General features: G+C 36.3%; 1 protein-coding gene across 3 annotated transcripts in view; it reads right to left on the reverse strand.

Moving 5' to 3' along the window:
* CDH19 (cadherin 19) overlaps nucleotides 1–23,345 on the reverse strand; it is a 115,851-nt gene extending 92,506 nt beyond the window's left edge. For 2 of the 3 annotated variants that reach the window (XM_040079427.1, XM_058422549.1), the window contains exon 1: nucleotides 23,213–23,329. The gene's annotated coding sequence lies outside the window, so the exon portion shown is untranslated. Of the gene's footprint in view, nucleotides 1–23,212 lie in introns of all 3 variants that reach the window. The other variant, XM_040079435.2, reaches the window with a different exon arrangement.
* Between the last annotated feature and the right edge of the window lie 734 nt (nucleotides 23,346–24,079).

Here is a 24,079-nt window from a genome sequence, read left to right on the forward strand (position 1 = left end):
AACTATTTATTTCAGAGTCAATATTCCTAGTCTTTATTGTTTCATAGGAATATACAGATTCCTGCAAATAATTAATATCAGTGAGCCCTGAGGAGAGAAGCAAAGCTATCTAGAGTCTCCTTGACACTAAATCACTTCATAACTTTTGACAGTGACAACTTCCTTAGAGAAATTATGTTTCAGGATACTTGCTTTATGTGTTTGTTTCACATTCAAAATGACATTCATTCTACTTTTGCTGCAAAGGAACCTACACTTACTGAGCGTGCTGACAGAATGTGAATCATATTCAAGGTTGATAACACACTTTTCTGTTCAAAATAAATGCCAACCAAAATAGAACTTAATAAAACTTTATTCTTCTTCTAGCCTTCCTTCCAGTTATTCCCTTTAAACAGATGACTTTTAAATGCTCTGTAATTAATGTTAAGCTGGTCTAGTTAAAGTAGAGAAAGAGATCCTGACATGATCAATATCACAACACTTTACTCTCCAAAGCTGAATCAAATGACCTGTGAAAAGTACTTTCTATTTTTATAGCCTTACACCTCCTTTTCTGAAGACAGTGAGCAGAAAGCATAACCTGGATCTAAAATGAAATGGCCTGTCCATCAATATCCAAAACTAAGATTCCCAACCTGAGTAGTTATTACAACCAGAAAAGCAGAAATGCAACTCAGCAGATGAATCACTCTCAGATGACAATGCTAAAATGCAGGGATCGACAGGAATGCATATAGTGTATTAAAATAAAATTATTTTAAATTAAATTCTACATTAATCTCTTACTCATGCTTACTAGAACACTGTACTGCAGAGCTTACTGAGGTATGGGATCATAAGATGTTTTCAGGTATATAATTATCTCATTGCTTATTATTAGAAATATTGCAAAAATGTTTACCATTTGTTTTTCTCTTCCCTGCCCCCCCCCCCCCCCCACCCTTATGTACTCTGTGTGCATTGACTCTCTCAAGGAAAACCCAAGCTTTATGCCTTTACTTACAGAAAGAATTTTTTTTATTCACCAGTGTGGATAACCAGGATAATTGTGCATGCAAACTGTGCATGTATAAAGACAGGGCAGGAAATCTCAGCTGAGATATTGTGGGGTGGGTCACCTTTCCAATGGTAGAAATAACTCTCCTTTCACCCTCAGTACACAGAGAGTCAAGGTTTCCCTTCTCTAATGCATGAGAAACACATCTGCTTGGACACAAGGGTTTTTTACTGATTTGTTGTAGAAAATCACAATAATGGTCATTAAGCTGACTCTCACGGAGAAGAGGAAAGTGAATCTGTAATTCTTTGTTCTGTATGTGCAGTGCAGCAGTCTTACAGTGTCCTGATAACGGTAGTCTGGCACAAATTCAGCCTAGTTTCCCTCTGGGCTTACAGTCAAACATTTTGTACAGGCTAACAATAGAAAATTATTTCATAGGCACAGGGTCTGCCCTGAGCTCATCCAGAGGCTTAAAGTCATTCACACAAGCTCCCTCTTCCACACTGTCCTTTCCCCCTTGTGCCCTTCATTGACATCCAGAACACAAACAATCCTGACTAAATTTGATATTTATATAAGTTTTCTCTCTCCTGAAACGGAAATATTTTAATTGCTTTTCAATACCTTGCTGAAGCCTCAGTATAAAAAATTGCAACTCTGACCCAGCCTATCATGATTTTGTATACTAGCTTAAAAACTTGGTAGCTGCTTCAAAATAATTTTCTGTGTACAAGAGTCTACTACTTTTAAATAAGATTTAGCCTTTGGATTGCAGCTGTAGATTGTAGCGTTGGTGTTGGGTGCCATGAAAAACCCTCCTAAACCTTCAGTTCTCACCTGACAACATCAGTACGTGAATGCAATGGTGAGTCCCACAGTCCCACTTCTCAGACATGACTGAGAGTTGTTACTGAAAGAGACTGTCTTTCCTCACTTCAAGAAAAGTAAAATGAGAACTGGGATTTTCCAGCTATTAAAACACCAACCAAGGACTCAGACACTCATTCTTCTAATGTGACACATGCTAGAAATTTCGTTTATGTGTCTCAGAACTGTTCTTCACTGTTCCCTACACTGCTCCCTCAGAACTGTTATACACTGTCCTCTAGGAACTGTGTACTGTCTGGTTGGAGTCATGGGGCTGGGGGAAGCCTCTCATGGGTATCTTTTGGATCCAGAGAGCCACTCTTAATATGCTGCAAGTTCACATAACTAAAGAAAAATAAGCTTCCTTTTCCATCATGGTCCTTTGCAAATTAATTTCTCTGTATTAATTTCATGTGTCAAAACTGGGGAAGTAATTTTTTTATACTGTCAGAGATGAAGTGAAAATCTCAAGTGCCTAAAAAGAGGGCAATGCAAACCTTTTTGAGATTGGCTATGAGATCCATTGGGAACCTAATAAAGCTTTTCATCAGTCTTTAGTTGTTGGGAGGTTGATTCCATCCTTTGGGTGGGTTTAGTTTGCTTTTGTTTTAAATCTGCTTATCCCAAGAGTGCTGGATAACTTAGAAGCAAGACAGCTTCTCCTTTAAGAAACAGCTTCAGCCTCCCAAAATAGTTCTGGGTTTATCACATAAGGGTATAACTTTTATAATAATATTTCATATATAGTATTTTCTTCCCAATTTCTTTAGGTCTATATGAAAAAGAGGTATTTGGCTAGGAACAGTGTCCCAGTGTTTGACACTTAGATGTTTCCTACCTGGTTTGGTGACAAAGACTGAAACCATGATTAGATCTCTTAAATGTGTTTCTAACACAGATTTGAGATTAATCTTAATAAGAGGGTATGTTTTATCTCCCCAGGTTTGTAGAAGTAGTGCTTAGCTGACAATTTTTTTGTACTCTCCCTTTATTTTTCCTTTATATCTCATTTTAAAAAGGAATAAATGTAAACTTCAATAGCACATTATCTTTTCCTTTGTAAGTTTTCATTGTAGTATTCTTTTGGGTTTTTTCCCCTTCTAATTTTTATTATTTATTTAATTTCATCTCCATTAGGAGCTCTTAACTTCAAGGGCAGAAATAGGCAAATTGGTGTTTATAGTTTGTTTTCACCTCACTAGTTGTCCTTTGGTTTTAATTATTTATCATTTTTTTGCACATTCATACGGCTTTTGTCTCAGTTTGAAGGACAGGTATCTGCTAGGGAGATGCAGGGCCTTTCTAGGAATGGAGGATTCAAATCCCCTCCAAGTTATTATAATTTAGAAAATTAAAAGGGCTTTCAGGCAGGGTTATGGGGAAAGGAATAACAGTTCTTTACTAGTAAACAAACAACAATTACAGCATTAATAATGAACAGCACCAAGAACCTTGAGGGGCTTTGTTTCACAAAGCCTGGGGCAGTCTGATCTCTTGGGACTCTGTGAGGACCAAGCTGGAACGGATGGAAATTCCTGGGGTGGTGGCTGGGACAGCAGGATGTCCCAGCAGGCAGGGGGGATGTCCTGGCAGGCAGGGGGGTGCGGGGCTACAGCATAGCAAAAAGCGAGCAGTGCTGGACAAGCCACGATGGCCGGGCAGGGCTGGCCCAGCTCCATCAGAGCAGGCAAAGGAGCTCGGAATTCCTGGGCACACAAGCAGATGATGGTAGATTTCCCAGGACTGGACTTCCTGGTGACAGTGAACTCCTGCAGTAAGTAGCAGCCTGGCCTCCTCTCTCCGATGCTCAGAGCAAGAAACAACGAAGATGCCTCCAGCTCTGTCCTTTTCCTGCCCCAACATTCCCCCTCCTGACTTTTAGCCACCTCTTTTTTGTTGGTCAAGAACCATCTAATCATCAGTACTTAGTCTCCTAGCAACTTTTGAGGAAAAATTCTATAAGGAAAAAAGGAAAAAAGAAAAAAAGAAAAAAAAGAAAAAAAAGAAAAAAAAAAAAGGGAACAAACCTAACCCCCAACAGCCTTTTATACAGCACCATTACAGTAATTCAAACACATTTGTAATATATGCCTCAGCATTTTCAGTAGCTGCTGCTATTTATAGTCACTGTTGATGCTAAGTCTTTGGAATTACTGTGAAACAAAATGTTCTTATGTTTGGGGTCTTTTTTTCTGAGCATTACTTGAAATTATGTCGCTTTTCAACTCAAACTGGAACACTTACATGCTTTTGGATAGGATGTCCCAGTTTCCTTCACTCACATTGCACACCATCAAGAGGCATCAGTGGTGGAGACATAAAGCAGAAGGTAAAAACTCTGCTAATTTGCTTTGTGGACTGAGAAACACTTTGTAATATTATAGAATCAATCACACTTGTGGCATATCTCACAGAGAAGAAGATTCTAAGGAAAGTGAAAAAGGAGAGATATGTGTAGGTGTTCTTATTTACCATACCATATATATGGTGAAAAAAAAAGAGAAGAATTCATATATTTTAATTATATTTACAATCAGAATGTAATTTTTATTAGAATGCATATTATCTGTAAGTTTTGTTCAAGTTAGACTAAATTCTCAGGTGTGAATGGTACAAACTGAACACAAAGAAAACAAAATCTATCATGGATATAATTGAGCACTCCTGCTTGAACACTGCAGAATTGCTGTGAGAGCTTTCGTGGGCTTTGAATCCCATAAGTCATGAGTTTTCTGGTTCTGTTTATGGACATTCTCTGCCTCTGCCTGAGGTACATAAGATATGAGCTTCTCCTAGTACTCTGATAATCCTTTGGCACTTAAGCGTCCAGAATGGCTAGGTCCTGGAAATAAGGTTTGCCTTCCCTAGACACCTCCAGCAGCTCTGGCTGAAGATGAAATTCTTCCTTTTCAATCAATGTTTTTAAGAATTTGTGACAGGTGTGGGTTTTACACGTATGGGCATTTTGCTCATACCTGAAAGAAAATTGCTCTCAGACTGTATGTCAGACTACATTAGAGGAACCAGACAAAACAAATAAACAACAAAATGCTCTTCCCTGACTTAATGGTCTCATTGTTCTGAAGTGTTCTGGGATACTTCTAAGGGCATACTCTTATGTATCCTCTGGCATTTTGTGGATTCTCTAAAATAAAGTGTCTTCTGTACTTCATAGGATCATACAATCACACAATGTTAAGGGGTTGAAATGAACCTTAAAGATCGTATAGTCTTAACCCCTTGCCATGGGCAGGGACATCTCTCACTAGACCAGGTTGCTCAAGGCCTTCTCCTGCCTGGCTTTGAACTACTGACAGGGTTGGGGCATCCACAGCTTCCCTGAGTGACCTGTTCTAGTGTCTAAACACCCTCACAGTGAAAAATTTCCTCTTAATATCTAACCTAAATTTTTCCTTCTTTAATTTGTTCCCATTACTCCTTGTCCCATCGCTACAGTTCCTGATGAAAAGCCCTTTCCGTCTTCCCTGTAGTCTCCTTCAGATACTGGAAAGTTGATGTGAGGTCTCCACACAACCTTCTCCTCTCCAGGTTGAGCAGCCCCAACTTTCTCAGCCCATGATTGTAGGGGAGATGCTCCAGTTCTCTTATCAACTTTGGAGCTCTCCTCCTGACTTGCTCCAGCAGTTCCATCTCCTTCTTAGGCTGGGGACACCAGAACTGGACACAGCACTCCAGGTGGGGGTCTCAGCAGTGCAGAGTAGAGGGGAAGAATCACCTCCTTCAACCATGCTGGCCAGCTCCTTTGGATGCTTTGGCTTTCTGTAGTGTGGGTGCATTCTGACAGCTCATGGTGAGTTTTTCATCAACACCCTCCAATCTTTCTCTACAGAGCTGCTCTCAGTCACCTCTTTGCCCTTTTTTCCTCTTGTCATCTTTGGTCTTATAATTAAACCAGATAATCATTCTACTTCTTCTCTGCCTTAAGAGGATAATTTCCCAAATGCAAGAAATCAATAATTTTCTTTTATTTCCAAAGCATTCTCTGTGAATTTGTAGATTTGACTCACTTTTTCTCATTTCCCCCGTAATGTGTTTCTGCCATTCTGCATCCCACAAGTTTTCACTGCTCAAGTTCTTATCTCACAAAAGTTATATTCCCTCTGAGACAGATAGTGTAATAATCCCTTTGAGAGCACACTGACTCCCAAGGGCATCATCACTGCATGATGAGAACACAGGCCTGATGATCTCTTTGTTCCTAGTCCCAGAAAGATTTGTTTCAGCTTCTCTTTGCCAACAGGAACTTCCACACTTTCTGAAACATTCAATGATACAACAGGAAAAACATAAATGGATGGAACTTCACAGCCTGTTTCTGATCTAATAAACTATGCTGGCATATGGGTTTTACTCGCTTTGCAGAGGAAACTGAGGGTGATCTGAAGTTTTGAATGCTGGCTGCTTTGTTCTCTTAGATGTTCGGGTTGCATGGATTTCAGTGTCTGAAAATATGGCATTAGGGACATATTTCTAGCTCATTTCTAGCCAACCAAAGCACAAACTATGCAGCCAGATTTTTTTGTTTTGTTTTTAAAAGAGTTTCAATTTATTAATGCCTAACAAAAAATCCACTAGCCAGAGGAGGAAAATTCACGCTAGAAATCACTCTTAGTTTTCACACTCACAATAACTAAACACTGAAATCCTTTCATCAATATGTCTTTGAGCTCTGCTTCTGCAAGTCTTTAACATTAGACTAAGAATTATTCTAAAATAAATCTTATAGCTCCACTAGATGTTATCTATGCTCATATACTGAAATACTACGTAAAACTTATGACCTTAAGATAGAATTATGGGATAAAATCTTTCACCTGAAAAGGTTAAATTAGGTGACCAAAAAGTCTAACCCTTTGGCTTCAAAGTGATTAAAGAATAAGGATGTCTTGACATCTCTTTTCAACTTGGTTAATCTTACTTTTGATGAGAACTGCAAAAAAGACTGCAGAAGATGCACTCCACACTATAAAAACAATCCTTTATTTGGAGTCAATCTGAGCTTCTATTGAGATGGATCTTAGAGTAGCTTTTCAACAAGAGTGAATAACTGCAATGCTAAAACAATATTACAAAAAATATGGTATCTACTAGAAGGAACTTTCAAAATTAATCCAGCATTCTTCTCCTTATTGATTTTTAACTAATAACATTTTGAGTTGTATACATTTATTTTAGTCCTCCCTGACTTCCATATGTATCAGTTTTTAAGTTCCTGAGCAGATATTTCTTCTCTCACGAAAACAACATCACAATCTTCTTCCTTTGTGTGTGTGTTGATTTGTGCCTAACAGACGTTCCATGCAACACTAATTTAAAATGAAATTCCTTTCTAAAGTAGAAATTGTGTATAAAAGAAAAAAAAAATTAGAAAGGAAGATCAAATTTTCCCTTTGTTCTTCAACCACTGGTCTTTTTGTCTATGAGGTATTGGTATTTCTCTACATAGAGGATAGAGGATCTCAGAAAGATTCCAAGCAACCACTTAGATGCAGCAGATCTTTAGGGACTCAAACACTCCTGAACTCAAGGAAAGCAATTGTTAAAGTGAACATTGCCCTTCAAGGGAGTAAAATAAAAATGCTTGGAAAATAGAATAGAATCACAGAATCATAGATTTGTTCTGGTTAGAAAAGACTTTAAGGCCACTGAGTCCGAACATTAACCTAACACTGCCAAGCCCACCATTAAACCATGTCCCCAGCTGTCACTTCTATGTGTGTTTTGAACACCTACAGGGGTTGGCCTTGGCACTTCAGTCTGATCAAATCCCTCGGCAGAGCCTTCATCTGCTCTCTCTTAGCTCCATCAGGGAGGTCAGCACTCCCACCCAGTTTGGTGTAATCTGCAAATTGATTGAGGATGCCCTCAGTCTCTTCATCCAGATTATATATGCAAGATGTTACACAGGATCAGCTTCAACATTGAGTCCAGGGAAAATCCACTGATGATCAGTCATCAGCTTAATGTAACTCCATTCACCACCACCCTCTGGGCCTGGCCAGACGGTTTTTTACTTAGTAAAACTTTTTACCCATGGTTTTTAGAGAGCAGAACATGTTTGGTTGGAAATCCAATCCTTGATAGCTGTCTATCATTCAGCTCCTGATGCTTCAATTAAAAATCCAAACACCTCAGCTCAAATAATGGCAGAAAAGTATATTAGAACAATACTGTAGGCTCATGTACTTAAAGCAAAATACAAGACATCCCAATGCTGATTCAGTATTATTATTATTGAGATTAAACAAGTAGAAGGGAAAAGCAAGATAGTAGCAGATGCAGTTACAACAATATCGAAGGAGAATGCAAATCTGTTTCTTATATTACTAATTTAATTTGTATTCAGGATTTAGAATTTACTGATGAATATTTTTGTCACATCATCCATCATAGCCTGGCACTAGAGAGAAGGAAGATAGAAAAATTAAAAACCTGCTTGTTACTGTAAACTAAAGAGCATGAACAACATCCATCAAAGACAGACAGATAGAAGATAAAAGTGATTGCCAAAGCCAAATGATCTATGCTGATTTTCTTTTAAACATTCATTAAAATGCTCTAAATGCAGATCCACTTTCCTTTGGTAAATATTTATTGCTATTTCTTTTGCTATGGACTGGAAACTGTGAACAGTGATAAATTAGTTATAAAGGTCTGCAATCTTACTCTTGCTTTTAAAAATACATTTACATCTTCTATGGCTCTGATTAGCAGAGATGCATCCTATGTCAGCTGTTAAGTAAGATGCTATTCCCTTTTCTTTGCTGAGAGAGTCACAGAACAAGGCATAGGCCAATAGTGTAGGACAGATACTGCACAAGAGACCTATTACAAAATTATCTGCTGCCAGGGGAAGTGTTTTCATTGATTCAGTAGGCTTTAGATTAAGCTAGAGATCAACTTCTTTGTACCCTCAAACCATAAATATTTTAGCTTTTACTTACACAGAAACACACACTTTTTTTCTTAAGAGGTGATCTGAATTCCAGTCTATTTCCAAACTAGAGTCAATGCAATTGTACCCTCAGACTAGGCAGTATCAATACATAAAGGAGAATGACTTGTCTTTTAGATAAAATTCCAAGGCATAACATTCCTGATAGCAGTGCTACTAGGCCTTAGACAGCAAGTGCAAGGATGGTGTAAGGATGTCATAAACCGTGCTCTGACACATAATGCACAATTGTTTCTTTTGTTTTCTCCTAACAAAGGAAAACCAAATGTGCACAAAACAAAATTCAGAGAGTCTTACAGAGAGGCAAGTAGCTCTACCCAGCAATTGCACCAACAGTCTGAGGGTAGCTCAAAAAGAGGAGCTCTTTCGACTACAGATAAAAGAAGAAAGAAATGTGTTTGTGGAACTATGTAATTAAAGCAGAGATGAAAAACAAATAGGAAGTTTGAGGAGGGTGAATAAAAGTCAAAGGAACTGTCATGAGCTTAGCCCATGTTCATGTTAATGAAAAGCAGAGGGATTATATGAAAACAAAAATGAAAACACTTGAAAGGAAATTATATTAATTGTAATCTAGAGCAATATAATGTGCCTAGTAGGGAGGATGGAAAATCCATACAAATTAATAGATTTAGAATTTGTTATAATCTAAGAGGAATAGGATCTATGTGTCAAAACAGACAGCATGCTGAACTTTTTTTTTCTCAATGCAAATAAGTGCTCAGAAAAGCTAACACTTTTTTATTTAATTATGAGAGCATGGAGAATAATATGAGAAACTGTTGGTAAAAGCTGACACTCATTTTCAGGACAGGACTGATTTGTACTACATTATCCAAGCTGTGTCAGCAAAGCTCCACTAAATCCTATGCTACCACGGAGCACAGATAGACAGCCAGCTGCATCACACTTTGCTTGTGGTAAAATAGTTCATCTCACAGCAAAAACGTGATGGTTGCTGTCATAATATTCTCTGTAAGGGACTCCTAACTCTGCAGCTGTTTGCTCTACAAGGTCAAAAATAATCTCTTCAGCTTCTTCATAGACTAGAAAACGTGGTCTCTGGGAGAAACTTCAAGGTCCCTGTTTCTGCACTGGGATATCAGGGCTGTGTTAGGGTGAATATTCATATGTTAATCCCATTTAACTTTGGGCATCTGATTCAGAAGTTGACAGGCTCTTAGATTCTTTGCTGAATGTCAAATCATTCTTTAAAAAATTGTTAACACATTTGAAGAAAAAAATTAGATTTTCAGTCTTCAGGTTTACAAAGTCAGACGATAAGTTAGGGTTTTATGTGGCAATACTACATCAAATTTACCTGTTATCCCTTCCAAATTATCATATCCTACTGGTGTAGTTATGTAGAAACCTGAGATGATTAAAAGTTTTCTATCTTCAAAGGGGAAAGAGCAATATTCCACTCCTCTGCTGCTTCAATATTTCTCACTGCACAACCCTTCCCAACCTTGAGCCACCAAAACATTGTCTGTGTGGTAAATCAATTTAATAAATTAAATCTGGCTGAAAAAAATCCCACAAAACACAACTCCCCCTCAGCAAAAACAAGATAGTATTTTTGTATTGTTATACAAGTAGAAAAGGTTTACCAACTTGTTGCTTTCACAGACTCTTATGTGCATTTGCCTTCAAGACCAGATGTGTCAGAGTGGACACACACGGAGATGAATGCAAATATGAAGAGTGAAAGAAAGAGCTGGTGAAGAGAGAGGAATGATTGGATCAGGAAGAAGAGAAAGATACCACAACCCCTTGAAGCAGCTCTCATTGAGCTACATCCAAAGAATGGATTAAATCTTATGTCATGTGTATTTTCTCCCGCTTTCAATTTTAAATGTGTGGTAATTTTTATTACATTACCACATAAGTAACACATCATGTTTCTTGTGTAAATTCCCATTTCCCAATTTTCAAGTCCCTTATCTACCAACAGAAGGAAGTCTGAATAACACTTATGCTTAGTCACTAATTCAAAACAGAAGTTAAATATAAGCAACTCCACTGCCTCCTGGAACTGGTGTTCTTGAAAATGGAGCTTTATATTATTTGTGCTGCTGGGGTTAGAGGAATTACACTGCAGTAAAAGATTCCTAACCCAACAAGACTGACAAAGTGAGAAGTCTGTATCAAACATATTCATATACTAATAAAATAAAAGAATTATTCTACTTTTCTCTGTCTAAACATGCTTCCAATCTCTGTGTAAGATTTTTTGTTGTTGTTCATTTCCCTTCAGAATTGAAAACACAAACAGTAAAAAATTCCAAGTGCCTCTTTTCCTGCTGAAATGTAAGCTCAAGCTTTAACTTTCGTTTAGATCTTAACTTCATTCATGTTCAAAGTAGGACTTCCCCCTAGAACTAATAAGCTCCTTAAGTTTGAGCTAACCTGCCAGTGTGTTATTCTGAGTACAAAATCAAGAGCTCAGTTGCTATGTGCCAACATTGTGAACACTGAGCAGTGACTTTGCAAAGGAGTGTAGAAAACCTAAGTCAGCATCAGTGTGGAAACAAACCAAGAGCTTGGATAAAGAGCTGAACTTGGGATCACCCTAAACTCTATCAGGGCCTCAGCTGGGCATTGCAATAGTCTAAAACCAGTGGAGAACTTCACCAAAACACCCTAGTATCTTAGACTTAGAATTACAACTAACCCTGGAAGAAAATTATATTTCCAAATGCCTTTAATTCTCCGTCTCTTTGATGAAGCTCCCAAAAATTCTAGTTCTGATGATACATTTCCTGATGTATCATGTACACTTGCATCTCAGGAAAAGAGCTGCTATAGGTATTACAATGATTTTTACAGTTGTTATGGAAGAGATACTGAACTTTGAAAGTGTAGCTATCTATTGATTTGATTTAAATAAGCATCAATGAGCTACAGAATAAAATATTATCCCATACTGGAGCCAAGTGTAATTTTCAGTCAAACAAATTAAGTTTTTGTAAAAAATTGCAAAAGCATTTCAAAAGACTAGGCAATGAGTCCTTATACTGCATGCAAATGGTAAACTCTTGTGCATTCTATAGGAATATAGCTAAGAAAATATGTCCTCCTTTAAAACATTATGCATATTTGGTAAAAAAACCCATAAAATGTACCTGCGTAAATAGAGAACATGCTTCAAATGTCAAGAGTTGAAACAAAAGTTTTTCAGTTTGTGAAAGAAGCTGATATCTGTTGGTGACAAATTTTGAATCTGAAGAATATTTTGTGGCATTAAGGATCTAGGAATAAACAGAAAATTAGAGCAGGGTTTCTATAAAAAAAATAATAAAGCCATAGAACAAGGTTCAAGGTTCAAGAATAGAGTATAAATGAGTTCAAGAGATTCCTAGGGTATAATTGTTTCTCAACAAGGAAGAAATTGATGGATATGATGAAAAGGTGAGAAGTTGAATTGTGGGAATAAGATAAACCTAGGGAAAAAAAATACACATGCTGAGTTGCTTGGGTGCTTTGTAGTTCAAAAGTGTTTCATGTTCACTAACCTCTGATAGAATTCTTTATCAGTTTGATTTGATTGTACTTCAGGGTGCACTGTGCCAGAATTTTGCCAGAGCTGCCCATTGCTTCAGCAAGAGCTGTTAGCTAGAATGTGTAATGCTGTCTTCAATTATTTCTCTTGAAATATGATGTCCTATTGTACGTATTGTGTATTATTTTTAAATAAGATTCAAGCCTATGAGAAAGCCACGTGTGTCCAAGTTTTCTGAGGCAGTCCTGGGTTTTTGTATGCTATTTTAGGGAATCTGTTCTCTTTTTCTTTTTAACATGAAGATAAGTGTGATTTGGTTGTCATTTTGTCAGGCTGCACAGGATTCTGCAATTGTTGTCTGTTTGTTCAAGGCGTATCATCACCCTGGTAAATACTGTTGCACAGTCCATTTTCACCATCTGACTTGTTGTGACAGTTATTGGTTGAAAACAAACTTGTAGGTTTGCTCAAAGATTTGGCAACCTGGACTGATAATAATAAAAGAAAAATTGGTGATAATCCTTTCTTGCTGCCCATCAAGAACAGGTGAGTGGTGGAAACACTTCCACCTACATGACAGGTTCTTTCTCTTCTCACTTGCTTCACTTTTTGAAAAACAAGTATGGTTCATCTGACTTCTTTCAGTAGGCTCCAGTGCTTTAACCAGGTCCTCTTTACACTGGCAGGAGCCAAAGGAAGCTCAAAATATGTATGCCAAATGACAAAGTCATTATATATAATGCTGAAAAGCACAGGTTTGCTTTTGCTTTTTGAAATATTCTTTGTTTCCTAAGCTTACTTTTGTTTTGTTTTCATCTGGAACAGCATCAGACCCATAAGAATGTCACTTGCCTCTAATTATATAGACTGTATTGTCTGATTTCAACTGATGTGTGTTCTGTGAGGGTATTCACACATGCTTAAACGTAGAGACTTCTTGTTCTTTTCAACTACAGAATTAAGAGAGGCCACAGCTAAAATCAGGAGAGAAATTTGGCAAAGGATAAGAGGGAACATTGTTTGCCTCTATCTCTACTCTTTCACTTGATTTCTGCTGCTTTATCTATATCCCAGTCCATGCTCAGTCATTATGTTACATGAAAAAAATGAATATCTGAGCCTGGGAAAGTCAAAGCTTGGGTTTTGTTTGTTGCTTTGCCTAATGTTTGAACACAAGGACCCCAAGATTTATTAACCATCTCACCCTTCTGAATCTATTCAGTCTGGTTATCATATGAACTCCCTTTCCTGAAAAGAACTTTTTTCGGTATTTTGTGAGCTCTCACTTGGAACAGAGAAGAAAGCACTCCCCTCAGACTGGATTTGTATTCGCCCCATACTGAGCACTGTGGCTGTGATCCAGCAAAGCATTTAAGGTTAGTTTATCTTTAAGCATAATCCCATTGAAGTCAGTGACGTGATCCATGTACTTAAATTTAAACACATAGTTGAGTGCTTTGCTGGATCACAGCCAGAGTACTCAGTACCTTCCAGGACTGAACACTCTCTTTTCTTTGACTCTGGCCTAAGGCAAGATATACAGACACATGTGAATATATGTTCCTTATAGTATAGAGGTTAAACGCTATTATTCTCAGATTCTTTCGTATTCCATTCAATAGAAGATATTCTCCAATTTCTTAAATCTCTTGCCAGTTGTACTGAAAGTGAAAACATTACAATTCCGAAAGAGTCTAACCTAGGCTCTCACTTTCCTTTCTCTTTTTTGATCAGGCTGAATTTTATAGCTCAGGAGATTCAGGTCAAGTAGGTGTTCTGAATGAAGGTAATTTGTTAACACACATTTAAATCCCTGCAATGTTCTGCTGACAAAGGCTAACTTAATACGCAACAGATTCAACACCGCTCCAGTGGTGGTATGCTTTTTAAATGAAAGTGTTTTTTACAGTTTGGACTAACTTGAGCCATTTGGGGCTGATTGAATGTCAAGTGCTCCAGGCAGCTGAAGTTAAATGTTTCTACACAAGTTTGTTTAAAGCTGGTTTGGATAGCAAGACCTACTGTTCCTGTTGAAATGTTGGGATATCTTAAACATAATAAAATATACAATGCAACATATAAACACTGTTTCTATCAGACTAAATCATGCATATAAATAAAATTATATTGTTACTGAAAATAATCTTTTATTGGCTGCATCTCAGCATATTTAAAGGTGATTTCAAATCCAACTGATTTGAATAAGTTTGAATGTAAACATGGATTCACTTTAAAGGTGCTTTTCTTCTCCTCCTTCTTTATGTTTTTTGTTGGTTTTTTTTCCCCCACTGTTAAGTGCCCTTTTACAATTCAAAGTCCATATTCCTTATCTGAGTATCAGCCAATTAGACTTTGTATCTGTACAGACTAATGATACATTCCAAGTATTATTCGCTTGATTATAAAGCCTGGTTTGATGGGATACAATCACTTTTCTGTTCTCAATGACCCACTGAATGATGACATTACTCAGAATTCCATTTAGATGATGCAAATGACCTAATCAACTTGTCTTCTGCCATGGCTGTAATTGAACTCAAATGTCAAAGAAAACTTAGTAAACAAAATCTTCCTTTTATGTAACTGAAAATATGCTATGGGAAACTTACGGATATTAGCTATGGAAATGGTTTTGCTTCTTTCATTTGCACGACATAAGTGTGAACATTCATAGTCTTTAATACACATGATTTTGCATTCTAAACAAAGAAAGAAAAAATGCAGAGCAAATAAGTAAAATTATTATATGAAAACTGCAACACGGTTATTCTGTTTCAGTTTCTGTAATAAACTACAAATGATGTCTTAATTCAAATTTTGCACCAAGTTTTCAATGAAGCAAATATTTCTCTTCTGGATTTCAAAGTACCAGTCATAGCTGCTCTGTATTTTTTTCTAGCATTAAAGTAACCTGAGTCATGAAAGCTATGAAATCATCAGTATTGTACTGGTAGAATAACCACAGTACCTCAAGGTTACTTGTATCAAATATTGTGATACAGATTCATCATAATTAAACTGTATATCTTGGTTGCAGCCTAGTTTCAACAGCACTGAGATTTCTGGGAAACATCTACTTGTTTTTGCTTCGGAGGCCTATGTAGCTGAGTTTGCTGTTTTAGCTGCTTTATCCAAGGTATCTAGTGAAAAATGTTTCTAGGTTCAAGGTATCTAGTGAAAAAGAGTTGAATAATATTTACATGACATGCTGCCATGTCTTGGCTGCAACGCGTGCTTCCACAGAATTGTCACCAACAAAGATGGACATGGTCTCCTTGATTGTCTCAGACACACACAAGGAGCTTTTCCAAAAGCAAATGTTTGAAACTGCAGTCCTTGCTTGCACATTAATTTGGCAACATCACGGCAAAAAATCTTGATAGGTAATGTTAAAATGGTGCCAATTAGTTTTCCAACTATTTCACTTCTTTCTCAGTATCATACTTAGTTAACTGTAAAATGATATTTGATTGTTTTGGGGGAGTTCTTATGTTGAAGAAATGTAAATTGCAGTCTTTCTGCAAGAGTGAGAATTGAAAGAAGCTTTCAATGTTAATGGTGGTTCATTACAAGCGATCCCACCTTCCAGGTTGTCTGTTCTTTTGATTTTAGGCAGATTTGCATGTGCCAGTGGACATAATGATGTTTCCATAATAAGATTATGTTCCCAAGGTATTACATGTCTTCCTTTAAACTGAAGACAAAGACTGAAATTTGATGGTCTGCAATAAAAATCATACTTTACGTTCTTTGAGAGAAATCAAGAGTACTTGATCCATTACATTTAAACCATGGGTGTGATAGATAATTTTCTCTTTTTTTTTTTTTTTTTTTTTTTTTTTTTTTTTTTTTTTTTTTTTCTGGATACTAAGCATACACACATCATCTGTAAGAAATATTATAGATTTTGGATGAAAACATTACATTTCATTAGTCTGTGGCTCAGTGATGCAGTGCTTTCTTCATATCAATGAAAATAAGATTAAATAAGATTATTTTTACGTAACCAGTGTCTGCTAACAGAGAGATTCTGACAGACATCACATTATCAACTAACCAAAATGTATGAATCTAACATGGAGATAGAAATTTGAAATCTGAATTTTTTGAACCACTTCGATGAACCATTTAGAGACTAAGTGAAAGTCTGATTTGTAAGTTCACTACAGTTTGGGATTTTCTTCAAGAATTAAGATCAAAGCAATGAGAGAAATAAGCAGTGAATATAGGTAAACCAAATAAAATTTAAAGTAGAACTATATTGATTTTGGCTTTTTTTACATCTCAGTTGGGATGTTTAAACTCCATTTTTGATACAGTTATAAAAAACAAATAATAAATACTAAAGAGTGAACAGACTGATGCAATATTTTGGTCAAATATCTATCTCCAAAAAAGGCATATGAAAAATATTTTCTATGTTGTGGAATTATTCCATAGTTTTAAAAGCTGTATAGTAAAATAAGCACTGTATCTGTACCTTTGATCTGACATACCTTCCATTTTCTGTTGTCTGTACAGTTTATTAACTTCTACTTACGGTCAGCAGTCTAAATTCATGAAGCATATTTTATTGTTATGTATAAGTATGTTTATACACACACATGAAAAAATATTTATCATTAGTATAAAAAGTCACCTAGTAACATTCTGAAAAAGTCAAAGCATGATAAAATCTATTAAATGCAATTAACTTAAAATACATTGTACAATATAAAGATTAACATCAGTCTCACAATTGTTTATTTCATTTGTGGTCTTCAAACATATTTTTATTATTTCCTGCCCCCCCTTTTTTTGCTAAATTTCATTTGACATAGAAGTAATTAAATTTAAAATCCCAGTGAGTCTACCACACCATTCATGGGAATGAGATAATAAATGTCCTACCACAGCCAAGACAAGTCATCAGCATTGTTTTACCACAGCTTGATGCTTTTTGCCATAAAGATTATTGTGTTTCACACACATAGAGCTTTGTTGACTATCAATCTTACATGTATTAATTTTTTGCTTCACCTTTTTCTTCTTCTATAATACTCCTTGCCTTCAATTGAATATTGTATTATTCCTTGATATTACAATTTTTTAAAAAAGTAGTAACATTTTCATGTGATGAGCTCAAAAAGAAAAAATAAGTTAGTTTTCATATTCACAGGAAATTATAGTTGGATTTTAAACAACTTTATTTATCATGAGTATTTGGACTCCCTCTGTCACCATTTTTGATTATTAATTTCATATTTGCAAATTAAAAGGAGACTATATTAAGTGTATAAAGAACATATTTTCCTTACCAAAACAAATATAATTATCCTTAAGACTATTCTTTTCTCTGGATTTGCTAAGTAAGCAGTTTGTGACAAATTAAATAAAGATGAGATAAATTGTCCATCCAATGTAACAGAGACCACACAAACCAAGAGCTCCTCTGAAATCCAGAATCTAAGAAAAGTCCCACCCAGAGTCTGCTTTATTCATTATCATGGTCTGTCCTGGATGTCCTTGACATCTCACTTTTTTGTTTAACCTAGGGATATTGCTTTTGTGTTTTCTGACAAACTGCATGAACTTTCTTTAAGAAGCCCTCAAATCCTATGTTGATTATCTATTTTTTCTTGTAGCCTAATGAGATATTCTTAGATAACATTCTCTGCTCAAAAATTAAAATTTGAAAGTATTAAACAAGTTCGGTGGGGTAGATATACCTTTCTTTCCCCTACAACATCACAAGTCCAAATACTGTTTCTGTGTGTGAGTAGGACTGAAAAAACAAAAGAATATGAGCACATACCCTTGTATATACACACATATATGGACTCAGAGTTTAGAAAAACAAACAACTATGTTCCCTAAACATTATTTCATAGAACACAACAGAAGTGTTGTATGTATTTCAATAAAGCAGTACGTACTTCAATAAAGGGAATACTTGAAGTAATTTGGCCCTCTAGTTACCTTTGATAAGATGCTTTGTTCCATTACAACAAAATTTTTCAGGTCTTCTGTGCATTATTTTTTTGGTTGAATCTCTCACATCCCTTCCATGGGTCTGTGGATTCAGAATGGACTAGTAAGTCCAGTCTAGTAACTGAGTAAGTTATATACCAGGAAATGGAATATGCAAACTTCTTTTTTCCAAGAAGAAAACCACTTCTAATACAGAAATACGATTTTACAGTTATCTTCAATTGATGACTGGAAGTTAACAGAGTTAAATACTTCAAACTCTTTCAGTTAATATTTTTTGTCATTGTCTAAAAGGTAAATCACCATTTGTTATTTTGTTTAAAAGTGGAAAGATATCATCACACAAGGCCTATAGTCTATGTTTAAACAGCTTTTCATTTCTATGTTGCAGCACAGAAGCAGGGTTATAGATGTGGAAGAATGGAAGAAGGGTAATATTGCACTGGAGATGTTTTGGCAGACTTGAAGAAAGGGCCTATAGTTCTGTTTTGCTTTGTTTTTCTGTTTGAGTGTTTCCTTTTTTTAAATATAGCTTTACTTAAGAGAATTGTCATTAATGTTTTAATCAAAATCCCCACCAAGAATTTCCCTATGCTCCTTGTTATCTCCCTCTGATATGGATGTTCTCAGGAACTTTTGTAAATGTAGCCAATCATAGTAATGAAATACCAGACTTCACTTTTCTGACTTATACTATCAGGAAGAGATCTTCAGTGTCCTGGATAGGTTACTGCACAGAATAGCAGCCACAGCCAAACTTAATGACACACAGTCTTATCTCACCTGACAGTTTTACTCACCTCACTTGGTTATCCTCAGTTATACTCAAATAAATATGTTGTGCAAATATAACATCTGATTTGTAATGAATCATTGAAATAACTGTAAAACTTTATAGGTAAAGTTGGTAAAAATTCAAATTATTGTGTATATTTGAAACACTTTAGACCTGTGCTGAGTTTGCATATAAGAAAGTCTTGAAAAAATGGATTTATAATCAGAAAAAAAGAAAGCAAAACACAATAAGAAAACCAGTGCATATACAAATCTACCTATTCGGCTTAATTTTTCAAGTCCACTGAAGACAAAAGTAACAGATCTCCAACCTATTCTAATTCCTGGCTTGAAGGCTTCTCTATTCATGGATCATTGATCTGAGGGACTGAAAAGGCAACAACTTTTACTTCTTTTGGTGATTTACATCAGTCTATTGTGAGGAAAATAGACAAAACATTCACATTTATGTACACTTGCATCAAACTGAACTTTTCTGCTAACGTTTGGGTTTATCTTCCCAGGGAAGACTGGGATTATATCCCATTCACTATGGGCACTGTTGCTGGATGAGCTGTTCATAAAAGCACCTGTAGAAGCAGGTGTACAATTTTTGTATACTGTAATAAACTAAAGTTTCTAGGCAAATAAGCTTTACAGTATGGCAAATAAATAATCTTGTTCTTCAACAAATTGATAAAGGCGAATGTGGGTATTTCTTTACACTCCTGAAGAGACAGAACAGATGAATATTTGTGGCAAGTATGTGTCTCATAAACAACAAAATTGAGTCATCCAGTGGAAGACTAAGCACAGCTAGGCGGGTAGTGTGAAGAAAACCACTTTTTCAAATTCTGCTTGATTCCATGGGATGGATAACTCTGGGTTCAGAATACAGAAGAAAACTAATTAGACTGTGAAACATAAGTTTAATTGATTATTCCGCTAGATTTGCAATTTCATAGCACAGTCCATAGGAAAATATCCAAACGTTTCCCACCCCATGCTGTCTTCATACAAAGATTTCATCCTTCATGCCGGCCATAAAACTTTCACTCATTGTTTGCTTTTCTTTAGTATATCATAAACAATTACTGTGGTGATGCTGACTTTGTACCACCACTGTGGGGGGGAAAAAAAAAAAAACAAAAAAAAAAAAAAAAAAAAAAAAAAAGAGTTAAGTGTATCCTAGACTTAAAAAAAATCTGCAAACCTCTAGCTCTGTAGGATGTGATAGGATAGGATATCCTCTGTAGGATAACAATGTGATTCCACTCTAAGGAAGAGAAAGACCGGGCACAGATACTGATTACTCTTCTCAGCTTCCTCCATGCTTTTTCTGGGGAAAAGAGGAGATTTTACTCCTTTCTTTTACGTTTTAAAACATGACCCTTCTTGCAGCAGGCCAGGTTAGGAGAGATAATTGGACCCAGCCATCTATCATGTCATGACCCAAACCCAGAATGCAAAGCCCCTTTGTTTAGTCAGCCTTAGTACTACTGAAGGGAAAGAAGGGAGTGGGTAAATACTTGAGTCTCTTCTCAATCTTAGCATGCATTAGAGAAGCAAAAAAAATTATAAAACTTGAGTAATATTTTGCATAGAGGCCTATAATTACTGACAGAAATGGAACAGAAAAATCATACTCCTATTTGTGGCTTCTCAGTACTGAAAGAAAATTCATTACCATAGTCTGCTGTTATATTACGCCTTCCATTGATCAAGTGGATCTATGATTATTCAGGTTAACTGATTTTGTTGCTTAAATCCAGACTACTTTGGCCATGGAATAATTTTAAGCTCTAGAACTAATTTTGAGAGAGAATGAATAGGGCTAAAAGAATACGTTATCTTCTGATGATTAATGCTGTTCTTCCAGTGACCAGCCAAATTACTTTCTGACCAGTTTGTACCTATTTAATCTTGTTTTGAACTGAATATAGTGATAATGATCAAGGGAAGTATGACATGACTTGTAATATTTTCTGTGTTCATATTATGAAGTAGAACTGAGAAACAAAATCTATCAAAATAAATGGGAAAAAATTTTGCTCAAATTGTTCACTTTTTTATTCCTAGCTGTAAACCATTATATATATATATATAGTTTCCCCAGCCCTTAAGATTTCTGAATTCAAAGAAAATAAAAATGAAGCATAAAAGATAACTTGTTAATCTCCAGCATTTTAAATCTCATCAATTAAGAAATAATTTTTAAATTTGCATACTTTTTTTCCTAAAATGAAATTAATTCCAAAATAGAAAGTCATTTCAATCAAAAAACTACAAATTGGACTAGCAACTCAACCTTTAAAGTGTTAAAGCATAATACTTTATTAAACAAAAAGTATTTTTCCCTTTCTGTGTAAGAGAAAGCAATTTGTGAATACCTACTTCTTCACTTATTCATATAGCTTTTGATAACTTTTTAAAAATTAAAATTTCATTAGAACATTCCCCCATATATTTCAGCAATTGCCTAAAGAGAAACAATTTTTAAAGAAAACCTTTGAGCATCAACAGCAAATTAAAACAAGCAATTTTTGAAGGTTTTGAAATCTGTATGTTCTCATGGTTGCTGGAACATACCACTTCAAGTGGATCTACAATCACCTACACTGAGGTGAGTTTAAAATGTCCTCAGTGACTCCTGAATCAGTGTCAGTGAGTCACACTTTAATACTCAGCACTGTCTGGTTCTGAACCTAAGAGCTGAGTGGATAAAAGTCTACGATCTCTTTTTAAAACTCTCCCATTATTTCTGGAAGTAGATCAGAGCCTGGTATAACTTGTTACAAATTCTTCGATTTCTGCTTTCAAATACCAGTGTTTCTGAGAAAATTATGCCTATTCTATTAAATACAAGCCACACTGTAGTCACCATAGATTATAATTTTTTATATTTCTCCATAAATAGGATCTGACATAATGCAGAGGTAAAACTCAAAGTGTTCTTTATCTTCCAGATCTTACACAAGCTATTGAGCTTATAGGTCAGGATTTGAAGGTGGTTTCAAAACCAGATATTGAGGAATAGATAGAGCCAAGATTCATAATTGAAAGATAATGACTGAAGCATTCATCTGTGAAGTATATGCGTGTTTTCAATTAGCTGCAAATGTTCTTTACACAGTTTAATATATGAGACAGGTGAGACTGGTGTCATGGTGACATTCCCAGCTTGGAATGAAGCCCCACACAGCCACTCAACTCATTCCCCCCACCAGTGGGATCAGGAAGAGAATCAGAGGGGTGAAAGCTGGAAAACTTCTGGGTTGAGATGAAGACAGTTTAATAAGGAAAGCAAAAGCCAAGTACACAAGTAAAGTAAAACAAGGAATTAATTCAGTGGTTCCCATGGGCAGGCAGGTGTTCATCAACCTCCAGCAGAACAGGGCCACATCACCTGTAATGGTGACTTGGGAAGACAAACTCCATCGCTCCAAACCTCACTTCCTCATTATTCCCACGTTTTATATACTGAACATGACATCATATGGTCGGGAATATCCCTTTGGTCAGTCTCCTATCCTCGGGTCACCTGTGTCTCCCCCCAGCCCCCATGTACCCCCAACTTCCTCACTGGTACAAAAAGCAGAAAATACTCTGGCTCTGTGCGATCTCTGCTCAGCAATAACAAAAAGCATCTCTGTATTATCAGCACAAATCCAAAACACAGACATAAACCAGCCACTGTGAAGAAAATTTACTTCAGCTAAAACCAGGAAATTAGAAAAAAACCTGTACAACCTTTCAAACAATAGAGATGCTCTTTAGGACAACTCAGACTTTTTGAAACTGGAAAAAAAACCCATGAAAAATTAAAGTGAAAAGAAGAAAACTCAGAACCTGCTCTCCATTATGGGGGAGTAAAAGTAAGGCATATTAAATCCCAGAGTCCCTTTTAAGTGTGCACTCCACTTTTTTAGAAGAGTGGACCACCTTTTTAAGACCTCCTTTAGATGCTATTGGTCACATTATAAACCCATCCTTGTCACAAAGAAATATAGGTTTTGCTGCTGTCACGACCAAGATTCTGTCTTGAAACAGAGCACGCAAACAAGCAAGTCCCAAATTTAAGAGAGAAGGAAGATGTGCAAAAGAAAAATAAATGCTGTACCTGCTTTCTTCATTTAATGTATTGCCTCTTTCTGTGAAGGAATTCCTCCTAGATACCCTTTTCTCTGCTTGGCTGTGTCTCAGCATTCACTCATGTTGTACATCATTTATCAGTACCAGCTCTGGGAGATAACCAGCATCTGTGAGATGCGTAGAACGTTTTGGATGAAAGCTGTCCCTGTTGCCTTTAACAATGCCAATTGTTCTACATCCCCAGTGTTTTGCACTTGTCTTTGGTGGTTAGCAGCAGCATTCCCAGCTGCAGTGGGAAAGGGTTTTGAATAAATATTAGGCAGACAGCAAACTTCCTATATGTATAAGTTTTGCATGAATGGTATTTTAAACTTTGAGTAACAGTAGGTTTTAAAATTTTTATGAGTGTCTAAATTAGGAGCCTACTTTCTTAATTGTCAGAAGGTGTCAGGAAAAAACATTATCGTCCTATGTTTTTCAGTCAATAAAAAGAGTCACGCATTTCTGATTAAAGATAGTAGATTCAGACTTGAGATCCCAGACCCTGGAGGCTCTCAGAAGCCTGACAGCACCTCCATACACACTACACTTTGGTAAAAACTATTTTTTCCTTCAAAAATATTTGCAGAATTTTGTATCATAATATGATAGCTCCTTTGGTACAAACCGCCCTATCTGAATCATTCAGTCCAGGGTTCAGAAGCATTGGGCACAAGGAAACTTCCTGATGCATAAAGAGGTCTGACTCATCTCTCAGCATGGTGTCCAAGGCAGATGTCTGTGGCTGCTGTAATAGCAAGAAAAACAGCTGCGATCTGTAAGAAGGAGACTGTCTCAGGATCTCTGTGTACCCTATTTAGAAGATGCATGGATCCAAATTCAAGAAGATGGAATA

Source organism: Hirundo rustica, chromosome 1 (assembly GCF_015227805.2).
Source record: "Hirundo rustica isolate bHirRus1 chromosome 1, bHirRus1.pri.v3, whole genome shotgun sequence".
In the NCBI taxonomy this organism is placed as follows: domain Eukaryota; kingdom Metazoa; phylum Chordata; class Aves; order Passeriformes; family Hirundinidae; genus Hirundo; species Hirundo rustica.